At 34.3% G+C, this 20,455-nt stretch overlaps 1 pseudogene; it reads right to left on the bottom strand.

Moving 5' to 3' along the window:
• Positions 1-17,751: 17,751 nt before the first annotated feature.
• LOC149543421 (protein OBERON 3-like) lies at positions 17,752-20,086 on the bottom strand (annotated as a pseudogene).
• Between the last annotated feature and the right edge of the window lie 369 nt (positions 20,087-20,455).

Raw genomic sequence — 20,455 nt, 5'->3', positions numbered from 1 at the left:
AACATTCATATATTTGAGAAAATCACAAAAACATTTAATAATTTGAGAAAATTACAAAAACATTTAAATATTTACAAAAATTGCAAAAGCATCCAAATATATTTTGAAAATACCAAAAATATACATGACAATGCATTACAATCAACATCAGTTGCCGCAACAACAAACATCAACTTTTTATTCCACTATGACAACATTAATTGCATTACATCCCAACAATGTCTAGTGGATTATTTATTCTAGGTCCCTGGAGGAGGTGGCATCACAGGATGTCTGATTAATGGTGTCTCTTCTAGCCTAGCTCTAGATGAAGAAGCTCCCAGTGTCAACCCTTGATGTGTCCATATTGCTTCCATAGGAATTGGAAACCTTCCAAAACATAATTGTGCATTTAATAGAGCTATAAATTCTTTATCTATAAACTATGTCTCCCATCGATCCTCATGTGGGAATGCCTAATAATAACATCCCATCCAATCAGTGGCTTCTCGGTGTACCTTGGCAATCTAGTGCATTTCCATGAACACATTCTCCACCAACTTTCTTACCCCTTGTGCAGTGATCACTTGTTGGGCTGCATCTTGCTCCTATTGCATTTGATTAGTCATCATTCACCAATGCTCTATGTCTGCTTTTGCCTCGCTCAAATGCTGCTTCAGTTGCCTCACCTTCCCCTCACTTAATGCTAACCATTCTTGCAACTTCAATGCCAAGGTGTTCACCTTCACAATTTCTTCCCTAAATGACTCAGACTATGATTGCAATAACACTAGCTCATTCTATGCACTCTCCAAACCTACTTGCACCATCTTCATTGATTCTTGGAACTTTTATGACTTTGATCATTCGAGCCACATTCTTGCATTGCTTCCCTCTACTCGTGCATGTTCCACACACAACTCCATCTCTAGTGATTGCACCCATGCCTGCTCTGTGTTTATCATTACCTATAGTCACTTTGCCTCTATTTGTGCTCCATCCTCCTGAGCCTTCTCCATCAATCCTAGCAAAAATGTGACCTCCTGTTTTTCATTTTCTGCTCCCACTCTCTCTATTGCCAATAGTTTTTGTAATCCTTCCACATCCCATGATGCTTGGTAACTATCCCCCACCTCTAGCTATAGCTCCCCTACATTTACAATGCTCACTCCCCCTTCTGTTGAACCTCATCCTAGTGTCCCGAGACTAATCCACTATTGAGCTCCACTCAGTACTTCACCACCATTAACACCTCCCACATCCTTCATGGTCTCTCCCACAAACATTTTAGGAGACTTTATTTCCCCCACTTCCTCCTCTACTCTCGACATACTCTTCATCTTTTCAGATGGACTATCCTCCACCTACATCTTTGACCCATCATCTACTACCTCTTGTAGTGCTTGCTATATTGTAGTCCTAGATAACATCATTAAAGTTGACAAAGGCATGTCATCCATCTCCATCCCCACCCCTTTAGGTTGTGTAGGCCTTTGCCTGAGTTGGCTTGTCTCACTTGGACCAGAAATTACCACCTGGAGTTTTGGTTGCTCCACCTCCTCCTCAAAAGATAGCTTAAAGCATTTTTCTCTCTGCCCTTGCCTCATCCACCTCCCTTGGTTAGCATCACTCTCTCACTACGAATGATCTGGTGATCTTGACATACTTTCACTTGCATGATTCCCACAACTTCCCACTATCCCTAATAAATGTATTCTACTCTTCGCTTTACCTTGATTCATTATCACACTATTCGCCTCCTTATAGCCATCATTCACCTAAGCCTTGTTCTACACTAGTCTTCCTCATATCAACTCTCCACACCCTGCCACAATGGTACTTGGTACATTTGACCTTCAAATCTAACATTCTATCACGCAATTTTTTGTCGAAGCACACTGCTTGTTGAATCTTACTACTAGATCACCACTGGCACATCCCATGCCTTTTCATCCACTTGATGCAACAAATTTTCTCCTCGACAAACCTTAACAAAACAAATAGAACAACATGATACAATTACACACAAATACAAGCACACCAGGTTCACACATAATGGTTTTCTATGCTATCATGTACTTTTAGTATCTTGATGATGTGTTCGACTAGAGGTACCAAGATAAAGTCATGATATTTTCTTTTTTTTTCACTACATACTTCCTATGATCCTTTGGTTCCACACATTATTGGTGTCTACTTATAAGAGCCTCCTCTCAGATGGAACACCATGTGTACCTCAACCAATTTTGTGTGCTACCTTAGGTGAGGTCTTTTATCTGACATGTGACTGGTTGGCATGCCTTCTTTTTTTTTTTCTACAGCTATAGCTTTTTTTTGTTCATGATTGTCATGTTTTCTTATACGTTGTTCCTCTTTGTTGGTACTTCTTAGTGTGACAAAGTATTCTTATCCACATAGCTAAACTAGTGGTGGTTGTACTTAGTCACTTTTATCACATGCTCTATGATGACAATTAGTTTGCCTTTCTTTAAAAATGTGACAGTTAGTTGCATCCATCTAGTTTGCATTTTTCATCTTGGGTTCCTCGTGAAATAAATGGTTGGTACACAATTAGGTTACAATTCATTGACATCACTTAGCAATTTCATGACTGGTTATAAACAACACATGCAACACCATCAACACATGTATGAGCACTCATGGACTTTGTTCCTTTCACCTCATCCATGCCAACATTACATGTCATAAATTCATCATCAAATTGCAGCACCTTATTTGCTGCCTTGCATGGCTTTTGAAACTCAAACAATTTCATTTAACCACCTTCCATTTTCATCTAATTCATTGCATCCCCTTTTCTCATCCCTCCCCCCCCCCCCCCCCCCACCCTTTCCCTTTTCCTTTCCCCATTTCATCCATTCATTTAGTGGCTTGTGAATCACAAGTATTGACATATCGCCTCAAAGCCTTTGAATCTCAAACAATTGCATTTCAGATTCCATTTCATTTTCATTTTATTTCATTATTGACTCCTTTGCATTCTCCATTTCATCATCCATTTCCTTTTCACTTCCTATCCCATGTCATCTCATTTCATTCCATCTTCCATCTCATTTCATTTTTTTACTTATCTCCTTTCATCTTCATTTCACTATTGTATCATTTTCATACATTTCATATAATTTCATTTCATTACATTTTCACTCTATTCCACTGCATTTTATATCATTCCATTTCATTACATCTTCACTCCATTTCATTTCATCACATTCATCTTTTCCTTACATTTCATATCATATTGTTCCATTTCCTTACATTTCACATCATTTCATTCCATTCCATGTTCACTTTCATTTCCTTTCATTGCAGAATCCATTTAATTTTCATTTCATGTCATTTCATTACTCATTGCATTTCATTTCATTTTCTATTTTTATTTCAAATATCATACCATTTCATCTTCATCTCATTTCATTTCTATCACCTAATCCATCTCATTTCAATTCATTTCATTATGTATCACATTTCAATTCACCTCATTTCATTTTATCTCATTATATATTATATTTTATTTCATTGCTCATATCATTGTATTTTCATCTCATTTCATTACATTATCCTTACTCATTTCATATCATTATCATTGCTCATTTCTTTTCATTTTCATTACATTCCATTTCATTACACATTTTATGGCATTTCCATCATTACAATTATTTTCTAATGTCATCCCATTATATCACATTACAAATCATTTTTCATCATCTCGTGTTACTTTTCATTATATCACATCCCATTATTTCATTTACTTACTCATGTCATTGCATTGCATTACAGGTCATGCTATCACATCTCATTTCATTTCAAGTCATTTCATTTCCTTTTCTTATGTTCATGTTACCACATCACATTTTCATTACATCATCAGTAAACTACCATCTACTCTAAATAATGATTCATCTACATTAATCATTCACATTTATATACACATCTGCATCCATTGTTGACATTGTCATCACATCAACCAATCGCATGATAACATAAGTCCATGACATCATAAGTGCACACATCTAAAACATCAAAGAAGCTCAAATATCTCATAAAGCAACATGATAATAAAATAGTCCCATAGAAGGATACAATCAAATGAACCAAAAATAACATACATCAACATGAAAATCACATGATCATATAACATTCTAGGACATCAATTGAGGATCAAATAAGTACATTGGCATAAATATCCAATAAAAATCTCGAGAATAATCATACACAATGAAAAATGTGGCCATAGCTTAATCTTATACACTCATCCCTATGAGGGTGCCTAATCGGATGGTCCCTCCTCACTGGGGGCACCCGTATCCTCTTGCTGTGACTGCTTTGTCACATCTATTAATGGTACAATGGGTGCAACCATAGCTATCTGACTCAATGATGCCCCATCTAACCTTGGTGGTGGTGGTGGTCCTAGTGTAATCACTTTTATGAGTGTCTACAAGGTACTTAGCACCTCACCCATCTAAGCCTCTATAGCACTCACCTGATTCTCTAAATCAGTCAATCCTTGAGACCTCTCTAGTGGTTGTGCCTCTAGTGGTACCTACTGCTGCACTTGGTTGATCTCTGATAGGCCCTTGCACTCATGGTCTCTACCGACAGACAAACTAAACATCCTCTAGCAATCTCACCCTCATCCACTCCACTCCATCATGTTGACCAACCATCCCTCCTCTCACCTGTACACCACCTTGACTGTAGACATCCTTGGCTCTCCCTACACCCATTGGTCCCTGCACTGGGCCTTGTGCCACTCCCCTCTATAGTAACACCGTGGCTACTCAACCTCATCTCCCCTATACTCTACCCACACTGATCTTGGCTTGTTGCTTCTCTCTACCTCTCCCTAGACCACCTGCATCATCATCATCCTCTCCCCCACTCAATGGATCATCAATACCAGGCATCGACTCAACTGGATCTGTGTACCTCGAGAAGGGATGATCTTGAAACCACTATGCATAATCTCCCTCCATCCTGACATCTACCACTCCATCTCATAATGCCCATGGCTGTGGTGTATCTATCATCTATAAAAAAGCCTCCACACAAGCCTCATACTCCAGCATTGGCCTCCACACTGGTCTCTTTGACTACACTCAAGCATACTATGTAGTCCCCTGTTGCATGCCCTGTCACTGACCAAACTGCCTCACCACCTGCCTAAAGAAAAACCACTCTAGTACTAATAGAATCCAACCAAATAAACACCTCAGACTGAAAAAATACACCATCTCATCATCATCCTCTGCCCATGGCTTTGTAAACCTATAAGGTTTCCATACGACCTCATCAATATCATTCAGTATCCAGTGCCATTAACCTATCTTGCCCAAATGGGGCTTCATAATAGGACTTGAATAAGTATACATATATGGCATGCCCTATGGCCACTATTGTACACACACTAGATGTGTAATGGCTAGATGCTCCCATGTCCATACTTGTAGCAAAATAACCCTTGCTAATAATGATGAGGCCCCCAAAAATACAACCTAGTGTAAATCATGATACAAATGAGCCAAAATAAAGCTACCCCATGCAAATCTCTGTGGCTCATCAATCATCTCCTGAATCAACCAACACCATCCAACTAGACACTCTCATCCTCAGTAATCTAGCAACAAAAATCCACCTATCAGTCCTGCCAATACTGTTGGTAATACATCATACTACAACATCTAAAACCAGGACACGTTGTCATCACCAATACTGTCATCCCTAAACAAGTCTTGGAATGTGGTCCCACCAGTGGTCTGATGATAGTACACCAAATCCCCTATAGTCAAGATTTGAAGAATCCTATACACATCCTTAGGAGTTACTATCATCTCCCCATTAGCAAATGGAATGTTCTGTGGTTTGAGTGCCACCGCTCGGCCATAGTTGTCAATAATCCCCTGTTCACTCGAAACTAGGGCATCTGCAATAAATATCTAAAGCCACATCAGTCTATCACCTACCTGTCTGCATTTGACAATTGACCCATTGACTCTATGGGCCACAAATAAAGTCCTCACACCATGATCTTCCAACCACGCACTTGTTATTCATCATGCAAACACAACACATCAATCTTCATCACAAAGTGACCATCATAAATCAATCTCACAATCACATCTAGCCACCTAGCTAATGGTTCTATCTTAGACCTATTGCTCATCTTTCTTTATCTTGAGTTGGACCAGTTTGGCTTCCCTTCTCTGTATCCTGAGTTGGGACATCACCTATCTATCATCAGCTTGATCCTATGCACATCACTACATGACTACCTAATTTCTAATGTTTTCTTGTTATGCTCATCCCCGATTGACCACATCTAGACCCTATAATTTGGCAATATCTTACGCTCAACAGAGAATCTACACCCCATCAAACACGTTACACAATTTAACTGCCCTACTTTGATATTTAAAAGTGCTATTATATATATCATATGCACTATTTAATCACATATTTGCTAAGCTATCCTACAAATGCACTATAAAATTATATAATGCACGATATCAACTCACGTATGCACCATTTCATTTTATGCACTACAATATTTTTTTACATGCACTAATTTATGCAAATGCACTACTACATTATGTATCTATTCTTTTTCATTATTTATATGCATTATTTTATTAATTTTCACTATTATATTCCCTAGATGCGCTAATCTACCCAAAACTAGGGTTTCCAAATGCACTAAAAGGCCCTACGTATGTGCTAATTTCCTACTTGTATGTGCTACAACAATTCAAATGCACTAAAATAATATGCAAATGTGCTAAAATACTAAATTCAGCACATCTACCCTACAAATCCCCACAAAACCCCCAAAATATAGGCAAAAAAAGCTAAATCTCCAACAAATTTGATCTTGATGACATATCGGGGCACCACAGTCTACTAGATGCTCATATTGCTAGCCCCTCTCAAATCTATGCTCGCATAATGGTACCACCATCTTTGCTAGATCAGAGCTCCAAATCACTAAATGCCAAAGAGGAAAGTGGAAATGACAAGAGTAAAAGGACTTTTTGACCTATTTAACACCCCCTTATTTTGACCTATTTACATCAACATTTCACATTATTTATCACTTTTTGGCACCTTTTTGATCCCCCAAGCTAACTCAAGTATTAATTCAAACCTTCCCGCCAATCTCCTCCCTTATCAGAAATAAAATTGGAACATACTCCACTATTGCAATCTCTTCCTTTTGTCCAATTTTATTTCTAAGGGGGTAGTATATCAAATTGGGACATCCAAGCTAGGGTATTAAAATTTTTTGAAACATTAAAATGATCTACCCCAGCCAAAAATTTGCAAACATCAAAGCCAAGGTATCCAACCAAAACCATTGCAATCAAATCATCAAATCAATATTGTAATCCAACCATCAAATCAACAACAAGAAAAACATCATCAATGATCAAATATCAAATCAACGATAATTAGACATCAAACCATTAATAGATAGAGATCATGACAATGAAAAAATGATAGAATATCATCAAACGGGCATCCAGTCATCAAAATTTGACCTAAAATCAAAAAATCAAGATAGTCTTTGAACTAATATGCTTCGCATATTATCCCAAAGAGGGGTGTTTGAAGACATCCAAAATTTGGCAAAGATTTAAATTATGCAATCTCGATCAATCAAGACCAAATTAAAGAGAAAATTAGAAGAAACTTGATAGACTTTTAAATCAAAAATCGCATTAGGTCACTAATCACCTTTTAAATTGACAAGACCTAAATCAACTTTAAAAGAGGAAGAAAACAATTCAAATTCATAAATAAAATGCAAAAAAGGGATGAAGAAAAAGACAAAGTGTTGAAAATAAATCATTTAGTAAATCAATAAAATCACTTTATCCTCATAAGATAAAAATCTCCCTTTTACCATTTAAAAGAATTTGAAAAATCCTCATATTATCCCCAAAACCAAGTCTATTGGACTCTTCCTCCTGGCCTTTTATGAAAGATTTTGAGTTTCACTTTCGCCCCCAGTCAAAAGTGAAAATCCTAGTTATTACCCCAACCCCTTCCAAAATCCTATAAATAGGAGGGAAATCTAAGAGACAAGGAACCCAAATTTTTATGCATCTACACTATAGGCATATTTAAACTCATTGTTTTAGCATTGTCATCATAGTGATTTCATAGCATTGTTATATCATTTTATGTCATTTAGCATCATTTTGTATCATTTAACTTCATTTATTTCATATTTAGCTCATGGCATGATTGTTTCAAGAGCATTTCTAGGAGTTGCATCACACACATAATCCGCATTATAGTCATAGATCTTGCATTCTTCATCATAGATCTGCATTTTAAGAAATATCTCGTTCTAGAACTATCACTAAAAGGCTGGTCTAAGAGCTATCTTAGTGGTTTTAGTTAGGGAGACATGAGACGTTTGTAGAGATTACTTGTTGCTAGTGATATCTTGGGTCTAGCATAGTTTGTCATCAATCTATTTACTTTCTACGTTAAAGTCTCATGAATACACATTCTTTTATGGTGTACACTACTTTGATCCAAAATATATTTACATTCAATTTCATACAATGAACAAATGATCTCATTGATCAAAACCACACTAACTTGATACCTATCCATAGCGAAAGAAACTTTCCTTTATAAAAATTCCTATAAAAAATTATTGATTCAACCTTGAGTATTTCCCAATTTTTAATTATAATATAGGACCATCTTAAGATATTACAATACATGTTACCATACAATATTATAGCTTTTTAGGATTACAATCATTATGTTTGCTTGTAGTCTTCATAATTTTCATGCAATAAATATATGATCATGCTTATTTAACCAAGTCATCTTCAAGATGTCTTCAACTTTGTCTTATCTTGCTCATCCAAAATCCATCTTGGTTAAGAGATAAAATCCAAACAATAATACTTGCTTTTAAAAAATGTTGTTTGGGAGTTGCCCTTACTTTAAAATTCATGACTCTATCCTATCTTCATATTTCTATGCATTCTCTTAATTGTAGCCACTAAACATACTATAGAACATATCCTCAAGTATGTATAAGATGATCTTTAGTTCCCAAACTATACAAATTCAATCTCTCTGTAATGTTTTGCTAGTCTTCACATAGTAATAAGTACATTGACATAAATGACAAACTCTTTCATGAATACAAAACATAACTGATGAATCATATCTCTAGAACTACTAGGATATTCCCCCATAAGAATAAACATTTATGCTAACAATCTCCCCCTATGATGTTGATGTAACATAGATGAAAATATCTAAGTTCCTAGAATACCAAATATACTTCTTCCTTATCTACCTTTATTCTGCCATTCATCTTTCCCATGAATGTAATCATACTATAACCAATATGCATAAGGAAGGTGTTAATATCCCTCATATGCTAACATCTTTCTTAAATCCTCTTCATAAATCAAATCCTTGTCATCAATCAAATACTCTTCACCAATCAAATATACATCTATCTCCCAAACATTGAGTACTTATCTTTCCCCAAATAGACATATCAAAGGATGTTTTTATGCACATATCTCTCCCCCATTGACATTTATGAAAAAGGTATCATTATGACAATTCTCTAAGTTCAATTATATTGAAAATGATTTTCAATAGGCTCAAGTGTCCAAATGTATTGCTACATACTAGTACCAAGTGTCCTTTATGACTTAGTTCAAATATAGATACTCCCCTATAGAGGAAGCCTCAAGCATCCAACCTAGATAAAGAAATAATTCTCTACTTCCACTTGGACCAATGTAATCTCTACATAAACTACACAAAATTAGGTTGGGGCATAATGTTAGAAGTAATAGTTCACCAATATAACTAAGAGGGGGTGGGGGGAGATTGGGGGGGTCAGGAGGGGAGGGGGGGTAGGGAGGCAGTTGTGAACTTTATCAACCAAAGTAAACAACAATCATAAAGAAATGTGCACACACACACACACACACACACACACACACACACACACACACACACACACACACACACACACACACACACACACACACACACACACACACACACACAGATATGTTCATTAGGGAACCCTTGATCAAAGGGAAAACCCCAGTGGGAGTGATGCCCATAGAATAATGTGATAATTTGAATATTCATAGTTAGAGGATAGACCTTATTAGGAGTTTGTTACAATGCTTAATATAAAGGGTCCCTGTTAGGAGACTTTAAATCCCTGTTAGGAGTTTCCAATCTTGCATACTAGGTTCTTAGTGCTTGCTTTAATCCATATAATGCTTTCTTTAGTCTGCAAACCATGTCCTTTGCTTCTGTTAAAGCACTAGTACAAAAATAGCAATATGTGACTAAAAAAACTACTAAAATTTGTATATATGTGACTAAAATCAATCACGTGACTAATAGTAGTTAATATCCAGTCATATGCTACTAAATATACTACTAAATGATTTTAGTCACTTATTTGATCATTGATTTTGATCTTCGATTTAATCACATATTTAGTTGTATATTTGATAGTAGATTTACTCACATATATAGTGGTATATTTAGTAGCATATTTAATCACATATTTAGTATATTACTCACATATTTGGTAGTTTATTTAGTAGCATATTTAATAGTATATTTGGTCACATATTTAGTAGCATATTCAATAGCATATTTAGTCACATATTTGGCACATATTTGATAGTGTATTTAGTAGCATATTTAATAGTATATTTGGTCACATATTTAATAGCATACTCAATAGTATATTTAGTCACATATTTGGTAGTGTACTTGGTCATAATAGGGCACAATGGAATTGAACCACCATCCTCTTACTTGTAAAGTAGGTGCTCTTCCATTGAGCTAGCACCCTTTAAAGAATACATAAAAAAATATTATTTGTTTTATTTCATTCTCAATATAGCACCCAAAAAAGTTATATAACAAAGAGTCAAAGCTAAGAAATTCATATTTCATGTAGAAGGAATTTAAGAATAATCAAATAAAATCTTACACCTTAGCAACTAGTTGGGGCCACAGACATTATAGTAAATATCATTGAATAGAACAAAAAATTATATCCAAAATTCACCTTCAACTGACCAAGGGTGACAAACATTTAAACTAACCCATTTTGATGCAGAACACCCCTGTAACCTACCTAATCACCCTGTACATGTGAGAGGAATTCAATCAATGATAAGCATGACAATCATCTGTAGAAAGAGATACAAAAACAAAATGTAATTTTCTTATAAACATATTGACATCAAGATCAACTCATTTTTACAATTTGAGCCTCCCAGATCAAGTGTCAAGATTTTAAATGACTACAAATAAGAATGATAAAATTTAATATATTAATTAAGAAGTTCAAACAACATAAAATTGAATTTCTTTAGTCGAGACATTGATTGAGTAGAAGTACAAAAAGAAATAATTAAACAAGACTTCTACTGTGGAAAAATAAACATTGATATAATTTGAAATGGAGAATATCAAACAAATGGAAAAGGGAAGTATAAATATTCTACAAAAAGCAAGCCTGTAAGAGTAAGGTGTAACACACCTCCTTCTGAAAGGGAAGTTGATTGGTTCTCCTTTGGAAATCAAAGTAGTAGCAGTGCTTCTCCTCAAAAGAAGCCTATCAAAAGAATAGCTTCTAAAATATCAATACTAAATTTAAAAGTAAAATGATGATTCAGAAAAACATCAACACCATACATGTACAAAGAAGCTACTTGCAAGCTTACCACTCCTTTCTCAAGCTTGGCAGCTTGAATTCCAAGATTTGCAAGTCTTCTACATGGATCTATCTACTCTTCTAGAGCTTCCATTAAGGAAACTAGAATTGTAGCACCAAACCATCCTACATAGAAAATTGACACATGTCAACATTTATCATGATAAGGTATAAGAAAAATTGTGATATCTTGACATAAAAATGAGGAAGAGAATCATTAGAAGAAACTTGTAAAAGTGTTCCAATGCCAATTACAGATTTTATTCACCCATCTTCACCTTCACCAACTTTAGTAAATCCAAAATGCAATGGATAATCCTATCCTAGGACATTCATCTCTAAAACAAGAAAATTATATGCTTGGACCATAATTACTGGGTTTCTTTCTTTCATTAAGAAGACAAAGATCTAGAAATCTAGCTTCTGAAAAATGCATGCAAATTCAAATATTGATTTCTCTTTTTTTAAGACAATGGACATTAGTAAGTTCGAAAAAATATAACTAACATTACTTATGAACATAATTTTTTTTCTAGTAGAGTAAAATAAAATTTACTTAAACATACAATCTATACACCCAACTTAATAGAAATATAAATAACAGATGGAAGTGCCATTCCCCTAGGAGAATCACCATAGTAACTCATGATTCGATTAGAAAGATTTCGATGGTTTGTGCCAATGCAGATCGCTCTTCCATATTTCTTGCATTTCTCTACTAGAGGAACAAAAACCTATAACAAATTACTATATATGTTCAAAGTTAAAACATTTTAATCCATTTCAAGAAAATCTCTCAAACTACACTTGTTACTCACTATTGTAAAACTAATATGAGAGAGTGTGTGTGTGAGAGAGAGAGAGAGATGAAATACAAATATCTATCTTACCTTCTTAATGTGTTCCAACTCCTAATATATGTAACATCCTAATATATGTAGATCATAAATATCACCAAAAGACCACAAATAAGGTCCCACGATACTGATACAGTCCACCTTTAGTGATGAGGATTAATAACAATTCTGTATTAGCATAGCATATTCTACGCCTAAGAGTAGAATTCACAAATATTTGTCCACATGGAAAACATAAGAGTGTGAATATGCAAAATAAGCAATCCATTCACAATACAATTATTACATACTATATAGCATAGAACTATATCAGGAGAACTCAAATACCCTGATGGAGATGTGACCCAAAAAAAAACAAGAAACTGCATACTTCCCCATGGCCATCTCCATCTCATTTATGCTCATCATCAATTTTTATTCTCTTCTTCCCTCATCTTGTATCTGATCCATTATCCTCCAATAGATGTCCTTCCCATGGATCCCATGCTTTTCTTCACTTCAAAGTTACCTTCAATGAATCCATCTTAATGAGTACAATGGTAAATGGAACAAACTATTGCACAGGTGGTTTGGCATATCCTATGACAATCATGTCAATCTCATGGTCTCTATTAACACATGTGATTTCTTGAATTAATACAATGGTATATCTAAGAGCCTATGCCAACTTTTTTTTCTCACATTACTTAGCATACATATATCTAAAAGCCTATGCTAACTTTGTCAAGATAAGATTTTTGTGAATTTGTATGAGTGATAATGGAGAGGCACTATTTATATTGCGTGGCTAGGGTTTTTATGATTCTCTTTAGTGTAACCATTGGTTCTTTTCTTGGTTTAACTTTAAAGTCATGTTATTCTATGAAGCAATGTAATCTCATATGGAGAGGGTGGAGTAGAGAGAATGTGTGGAGAAGGTAAACGAAGTGTTTTGTGTATACTTGTGAAATGGACATTAGTATTTTGGTGTAATATTGCTATTATACTAGCATTTAGATTATAGTCCTATCTTCTCTTTGAATTCATGGTGATTATGATCTTTGAAGTTTCCTATTTATGGTGAAGAGCATAGTACTTCTATGGTTGATTGAACATGTGTATGTTAGCATTATATTATTACCAAGAATACATTACTTGTTGTTTGGACAGTAAATTACATATATTTTCAGAATATGTGGTGAAAACAAATGCATATTTCCACCATTCTTTTGGTCATGATAGCAATAAAATAATATTATAAAATGAGGATTTTTGAGTAGCTACTAAATGCTTTTATCTCATATTTGGTGCTCTTCACATGGAGAGAACCAATTGTATTGGTAATATGAACATTGAGTCTCAAAATCATGTAAGCTTTAAAATATCATTGATATAAGAGTTGTATCTTGATAATTTTTATTTATTATAACATTCTTAATTCTACTTTATTTTTCTTTTTTACACTTGTTTCTTTCTAACGCACTTTCATGAATCTTGTTTGCTTCTAAATGGTTGTAGGTTTTAACAGAAATACTATTAGATGTTCCTAGTCTTTTGTTTTTTTCTACATACACATTGCTTGTTTTGTTCTAGCAGAGATATATTATCAGGTATGTAATCAAAATATGTTTTTATTGTAGTACTTATGTATATTTAGTGTCCTATCAAAACTTAAATACTGAATGTAATGGCACTAGAATTGGATCTTCTGTTGTAGGCACAAAGCTTTTCTACTAATATGCTTCAGCTTGCCTATGCAATAGTCAATGGTATTTTCTATTTTGTATAGGTATGTAATTAATTTCAAGTTTTCCTTTTCTTAATTTTGTTAGTAGTAATTTTCAAATGCATGTTACATCTTATTCTGGTATGGCTATTTTGTCTATCTTTATTACATGAAGTGATGCCAATACCCAAAATTGTTTCATCATATGGTGACATCACATGCTCTTCTTAATGTCCATCAGACATCAATAGACATCAATAGACTAGCATATATTTATGGATGAAAAATTAAATGAAATTAAAAAGCTCACTAAATGGAGAATTTTAGCAAAGTGTCTGTAGAATTGAAGATTTCATAGGTCATGCCTACATAATCACAAGGTCTTTCAAATGGCTAATACATTGAAATCAGAACAGATTATTTTTATAAAATAGTTAATTAAATGGAGAACATAAGAGCAACACAATTCTTAAAAATAGTCAAATACAATTTATTAATTGATATCATAAATACAAACTCATGACTAAATCTTATGTCATCCATTTTTTCTATATTCCAACCAGCAGGATGGCTTGCAGCCAGAGAGTGAGCCAAAGCATTTACATGTTTTCCCCCTCTCACTTTGTATCTATCTCTTCCACTATCTAGCCCCTTGTTAACATTTTTGGGTAGGTTATTACAAGACTTTTGGTTATGAATCTTTAACTTGTCACAAAAAAATTTCTAACACATAGTTGGTACAACCACTATGACTGTTCAAATTCCTTTAACTAATAGAAAAATTGGCACAACTTTGAAAAAATTAGAAATTTTGCATAATAATTTGGACTCATCAAATGAACCCCACAAACATTATGGACAATATCATATTAAAACACAAATAAATGACATGGTTTGATGTTATTGAGGTACCCCTGCACCATCTCACCATCTGCCTTAGTGTCTTCTTATGGGATATCGAACAGGAAAAACACCTTCAATGTGGCATAATCCAGCATTTGATATTATATATCACCTTTAGCATCTAGCGTGTGACATAAATATTCATAGATAGGAAAACATCCATAAGGCGATGCGTCTTAGGATAGCATGCCAACCTTCAACAATATATATCTCAGAACGTATACAAAACTAGAGTTGTGGATTAGATAGGCATAAGGAGCCAATGTAGTCACAACTTGAAATGAAACAAATAAGGGATGATAGAGAGTTTGAATGGTGAGAAGAAATGTATAGCAGAAAGGAAGCTAAGCCTCAGTAAGGAGAAATAAAGAAAAGGAAATACAAATTAATGCCATAATCACCATACTACCAAAGGTGTTCGTGGATGGACACAAGAATTAGTGATACTAGTTTATTCAAGCTACTGTAAGACAATATAAAATGGATACGGTCTATACCAAGTTTACATAGACAATAGTATATTAAGAAGGGGATCAACACATTACTATATGGGATCATTAATTGATGTGAAAGACAAAAGGCATGTATCAATCACACATTTTTCTATATTTATTGTTCTTCTCCTATAGCTTCCATAGCATGTGCAACTTCCTCTAGGCTATCACTAACATTTTCCATGATAGTGTGTATTGAAGACTTTTGACTCTAAAGCATTGGAATATATTTCCCACTTAGGAGAAGACAAACTAAACAAGAAAGGTTTTATGGGATTTCTCTTTTCAATAATGCCTCTAATCTAAAAGAGATGTAATAAGCTAGCAGCCTTTTCTTTGGAAAGTTCTATTAGTAAGATGTGAGTATTGTGGTGTGGAAGCAACTAGGAGCTAACTTTTGAAGGATTGCCTACTGAAGCCTAGATATAATTATGGACCTTCAAAATGGTTGATTGCAAAGAGAACTATATTGTGCTAATTGGAAAAGGAAGAAGAAAAAATGCTGAGAATGGAGGCACATTCACCATATGCCTTCTAATTCAAACATATAGACATTGTTCCCCTTGAATGGTCTTAAAAAAAAAAAAATATATATATATATATATATAACCTTCCTAAAAGGTTAAGTTTGGGTATCTTTGTAGTCTTATATTCATTCAAATTGAATTTTGTAGTAGTCCCTATGTACATTCCACCATCGATAAGAGCAAAGAATAGGACACTACAAGCCCATATTGGGTTATTATGAAACAAGGAGGCCTAAAATTTCTAGTAGGGAGTTAGAATGGAAATACTACAAATTCTGGGAGTGTAACCATAAGCAAGAGACTGAATCAAATAGTTTTTTCTCTCTGCATTCTTGTAAAGCTTATGCATCTACAATTTTCACAATAGGAAACAAGAAAATTAATTGCAATAAGATCATCATACCTTATGTAAAGATATGCCATCAATAGTTTGTAAATATTATCCAGCACATAATGTTTTCATGGCCTATGCTAGTGTGTTTACATATAGCAAGTTGTTTCATATGCAAGGCCTTAATTATCATGCAAATTAGTTCCTCACTTGCTAGGTATTAGTTTACTAATTATTATATGTCAAATACTTGAAAGCAAATCAAAATTCCAACAAACTTCACTAGTAACCTTTAAGAAATTTTACCTGGAAAACTTTCTGCCAAATGCTTTCTTGTCCTATAAATGCTAAAGGAAGATTAACCCATTGAAGAGCCATCCAATTTTTTTCCTTCTCCCATCTTTCCCAATCCCACCAAACATAGGAATCTATATATATATATATATATATATATATATATATATATAAATGGTTAGAAAGAAACCAACAAATAGGAAAAATAGAAAATCAAAAATAGACTTCAATCAATATCTCCTTTCCAAGCTATTAAAACAATGTTCCTACAATTCATTTTGATTTCGTCTACTGAGTTAATAGCATAATAGCAAAAAAATGTGTCAAGAAATATTCAACAAGATATCCATTGTGAACATCCAAAAACTTGTTCTCTCAGATATTTAATATCCAAGTCAACCCCAAACCCTTCCCATCATATATAATACATTCTGTGAAAAAAATTGGTGTGTATAATATAAATATTATTGTGTGCAAAGACAAGCTACTACACAAAATCCTTATAGATGTAACCAATTAATTGACAGAATCTAATGTTACTTCTTTGTGGATTCCATTGTGTAAGAGTTTTTTTGCATCAATGCTTAGATAGCACGCCATTATCTAAAAGACTCAAGGTCACCATGCCTCATTATATTGTATTTAGCTTCTTCCAATTTGGACTCACTATTCTATTTATGTTCATTGACTTATTAACATTTCTCATCTATATTATTGTTTCACTCACATAAATGCACTTTGCTCATATTCACATCATCTAACATATTCTATTTGATGAATATTTACAAACAAAAATGCATCAAAATTGAACAAAATAAATTATGAATGCTTACTAGAAAAAAATAGGATGAAGCTATTATAGACCTCTAATGGATTAGCCTTACTTTCTAGCTTTCCTAACATCTACCCTGCCTTGCTCCATAATTTCTTTCCTCTTGAATCCTCACTTCTTTGGAAAATCTTCCTCACACAATCCAACTCTTTTGCAAGAGTTTTGATGTCCCAACCCTCAACACAAGTTTTGAATACCTCCTTAACAAAACCAAACATCTCAAAAGCATGCTCACAACCAATGTAGTGGAACTGCATCTCTGTTGTCCTTGGCACACCACTTACACTTGGACCATTTCTAACATATGACGTGTGTATGCCACAATATGTATGACACCAATGCAAGAAAACATCATAGCCAATCTAGCTGCAAGTATTGTTAGCAAAGTCAAACTTTGAGCAAACAAGACACATGCATGCACTGCAAAACCCATTCCTTTGGGAACAAATTTTACATTCACAATCATCCATAGGAAGAGCACTTTTACATGTATATTTTTGCATCTTACTTGTAAAAGGACTTCAACAAGCTCCAAAGGTGGAAGGTTATTTAGTATAAATCCCTTTATCCCAATCTTTACAGCAACTAAGATCTCCATTCGAGCCTTATGAGCTTGCATTAATATCTTTGATGTTAGATCTATCCTATTCTGCAACATTTTTTGCAAAGTGAAAAACTCTTCAGCCTTTTCATTCTTACCAATCAACTCCCCCGAGCACTACCTCAAATGATCTAAAGCTTTGGTTGGCATTCCCTTGAGTTTTTGATGCATAACTAGAATAGGTTTAGATATAATGTCAAAAAGAACCCTCTAGCATCAGTATTACAAGAAGCCTGCTCAATATGATATCTACCTCTTTGAGAATCCCCCATTAACCAATCAGTTCTTGAATCAAGATCATAACTATATTAAGCCTGCCTCTTGTGTAGTACATTTTTCTGTATTCTTGGTAGGTCTATTTGAACTGAATAGTTAGATTCCAAGCCAGACAAACTTATAGGGAAGCCTCTAGTCACTTTTGTAGGAGCATATTCCTCATATCTAATTGCAAACTGACTAAGTTTTATTCCTCTCACATAATCCTCTGAAGTACTAGTATGTAGCCTCCCAAAACCCTCACTACCACCAAACTTTTTGTCGTAACCTCTAACATAGCCTTCATCAACACTAGGTAATTTTCCTTGAAAACATCTTCTTATTTCTTGCCCCAACTCATTTTCTTCACTCGGGAGCCCTCTTGTCTTGTATTCTCTATTACCACTACCAGGTCCTCCATCAAATATTCTACCCAAACCATTTTTAGCATTGATGTGTCCAAAACCTTGTTCTCACATATAACCATTATACTCAACCTCATCATCTATCATTAAATCTATTTTCTTTAGGGGTGGTGATGAAACAATTAGCTCCTTTTCAATCTTGCCTTTATCAGGTGTCTCTCTTTTTTTGTCTTTATCAAACCTTTTTCTCTCAAACCTAGTCTTTTTAGACTTGTCTACAACAAGTTTTCTTTCCTCAATCTTCCCTTTGTTGAACCTCTCTCTCCCTACAGGTTCTTCTCTTCCCTTTTCTCTCACTAGTGACTTTAGTTTCTTATCATTCATATGATCATCTTTTCTTTTATCTAGAATATCCAATTGATGTCCTAAAGATAGAGAATCAATTTTTTATTCTATCACACTATCTTTAAGAACACTGGACTTGTTAATGGTGTCAAGTCCAAAAGTAGTGGATTGCTGATCCTCCTTTTCATGTTCTCCTAAACCAAGATTCCCTTCAAATGACTACAAAGGTTTTGTTTTAGAAATGCCATGCTCCACTGTTATTATATGATCTTTTAAATGTCCTTGCTTTACTACAATTTCCTTGTGTATTGATGTTCAATCAAGTTGGCTCTAGAGATAAAGTGGTGGTGCAATTGTATTCCATTGGCTTAGTTGATTTTCATCAACATCTACAGAACTTGGCAAATAGAATGACTGGGAAAATGAAAATTGTTGTGATAAGAACATAACCTAAGAGAGAAAATAATCATAATCTTGCACAATTTATTGAAAAGTAAACAAACCTCATCTCCCAATAGCTTTGGATCCTCCCAAACAAGATCATATCTTTCTGGTTTCTTGTCTAGTCTGTTTAGATATGTTACAAACCAAAAATATTAATACCAACGATAAAATTCAATGGCACAGGCCAAAGCTTGATTCATGGTGTGTTTACTTTGTGAAATATAATTCATACTTTGTAGAAAGCTTCCAGTATATTCTATAAAAAATAGAGATGACTAACCTTTTTGTTTCCTTTGGAACAATAAGTATGACTAATTTTGGAAGGAACTCCAAAGCCTTGTTCATAAATTTATTGGCAAGGGTGACATGGACACCAAATGGAAGATTCAATCCCATTATCTAAATAAATTTGAGCTATAATAAAATCAAAGGAAAACAAAGAAATTTGGTGAAGTACACAATTCTTGACTACTAGACTTTCTTGTTTGTCCTATGCAGTTGTACATAATTACATGATAGATCATTTTTTCACATTTATTATAGAGCAATAGGAGTACAATATTACTTACCAATTTGGTACCTTTTATCAATTCATCTTTCATCACAGTCATCCAATCTCATTTCACAAACTCAAAATCATCCTGAAGATGTTAGAAATAATGCATACATATCAGACCAATATCATCATAAAAGAATTATTCATTGCATAGTTGACACTAAGCAATCAGTTTAAGGCATAGCTCTAAGATATGGAATCAGAGTAAT

Source organism: Cupressus sempervirens, chromosome 8, assembly GCF_028749045.1.
Source record: "Cupressus sempervirens isolate cs-2001-9-10 chromosome 8, ASM2874904v1, whole genome shotgun sequence".
Classification (NCBI taxonomy): domain Eukaryota; kingdom Viridiplantae; phylum Streptophyta; class Pinopsida; order Cupressales; family Cupressaceae; genus Cupressus; species Cupressus sempervirens.
Note: the sequence above shows the minus strand (reverse complement) of the source record. Positions and strands in the feature narration are given on the sequence as shown.